Consider the following 2,132-nt stretch of genomic DNA (forward strand, 5'->3'; position numbering starts at 1 on the left):
AGAGAGGACAATGGAACAGATGCCTGTGAAGGTCATTCGATCGTCTACGCAGGAGGTTTTCCAAAGGAGGTGGATATCTGTCAGGGATGACTAAGACTTAACCAATCCTACATATTGACGGCAGTCAGATTAGATGACTCTTGCATTCCCTTCTAACCCTATAGCTCTGTGATTCTACAAAGTAAAATCCTAGTGTAGACCAAGTCTTAGTCAAACACAAGTTATCGCGCTCAATTCAGGGGTAATTGGGTAAAATTTAATGATCTCTGTTAAACAGGAGGTCAGACTGGGTGATCTAAAGGTCTGTTCTGACCTTTAACATTATGAATCTATTGATAAAAATAGATAAAGTATTTATATTTACTGTGTATCATAACACACAAAGAAGGGAACATGCAATTACATTGAAAGTCTGAACATGTAACACTAAGAAAAGAAAATTGTTTACATAATCCATATTTAGTCTGTGGAACTTCTTGCCACCAAAGTTATTAAAGCAAAGAGCTTAAAGGAATGGGATTCCAAAATGGATTGGCCATTGTTGGTGATGCTGATGGCACCACCTTTAGTTAAGGCAGTTGTAGAATTTCAGTTAGGTGAATTCAGTCCTCAGTTGCTTTTAAGATTGCCAAAATTTAACCATTTGGACTGACATTTCCCACATAGGGTGTCTATGTCTGGCTGAATTTTTTTTGGAAAGTTTCAGATGTAACAGTTTAGCTAACTTCTCGAATGAAGCTGGAAGAGAAGATGTCTAGCCTATGTTGAAAAATTCTTATAATTGTTCCAGTGTGGAGCCTGAGCACCTTCATGCTTTCCAGTAGATAAAAGACAGGAAACAGTTCCTCTCCCTCATCCCCATTAACCACCAGAGCCCTGAAATGCAAGAGGAGGAGGTGACAGTGTCTGTGCATTAACACACAGCTGGCTCCTGTGGTCTTTACTCACTTCTTACTCCAAGGGGAGTTTTGCCTCAGTGTTTGAATAAACTATGGGTCACAGCCTCAGAACTTAGCCTTTCATTGTACATCTACTGACACCTCTCACCTGAAGGATCCACTGTGCCACTGAAATGCAGCTGGAGGCCCTCAGCCGTGGGGACACAGCAAAGTGGGAGATTTTGTCCCATGATAATGGAGAAAACTCATCACCTGTGGCAAGGCTCCATGATGATTAATGACTGTGTAGAGTGGAAAGGACCACAGACTTACTCTCTATCCCATCATGTCCATGTTGTACTGGGTTTGTCGAGCAGGTGAGCTCCTCAGCAAGAGATGGATCCTGAGTTGGAAGTGTCCTTTCTGGGAATCCCCCTCAGGTAGCCGTGTCACAGATCTGTCTCACCCCAGCATCTGAGCAACATCCCATGCTGAGGACTGACACAGGGGTGTGCACCGTTTATAATATAGCTGTGTGCAATCCCAAGGGGATTCACTCAGCCTCTAGTGAAGAAGAGTCATCTGGATGCAAACAGGCTGGAGACCAGCCTTTCTGAATTTCTGTGCTGTTTACTCAGCTCTAGAAATAAACAGTAATTAAGAGGCCTTCCCAAAGGTGCGGGTGTCTCTCTTTCCAAGTCTGTGTTTCCGTGATCTTTATCCACCTTTAGGAGTAAACAGTAATTAAGGGACCTTTCCAAAGGGAGATGAGAACTCTTGGGCTCTGTGCTGAGTGAGAGAGAAATTGGCTGCTCTGTGCATTTTTTGTATACTGAAACATTATAGTTGACTAGTAAAAAAACTAGGGTTAATGTTAGTTCTCCATTGGGTCTGATACCCTGTATATGCCAGCATGGTTGGGTACATAGTAGTCAGGCAGGTCCAGAGAAAGTTGATTAAGAGGAAACATGAGCAGTTTCTGCAGGCACACAGGGCTGTTGCTAAGGGATCAGGCTGGTGGGTAGGGCCGTGGCCTGGGACACAGCACAGAAGCCCTGGGTTCCAGTCCCTGCTCTGCCACAGATTCCCTGGGTGACCTTGGGCAAATCACCGAGCCACTCCAAGTAAACCAGGGGTGAGAACACAGCCCTGCCAGGCAGGGAGGTGGTCAGAGTGAAGCTGTGAAGCAATCTACTGGGGCGGGAGAGGGGCATAGCAGTACTGTCCTATGTAGGGCCCCTTGGCAAAGCCAGC

The sequence above is a fragment of the Gopherus evgoodei genome, unplaced genomic scaffold (genome assembly GCF_007399415.2).
Source record: "Gopherus evgoodei ecotype Sinaloan lineage unplaced genomic scaffold, rGopEvg1_v1.p scaffold_36_arrow_ctg1, whole genome shotgun sequence".
Taxonomy (NCBI): Eukaryota; Metazoa; Chordata; order Testudines; family Testudinidae; genus Gopherus; species Gopherus evgoodei.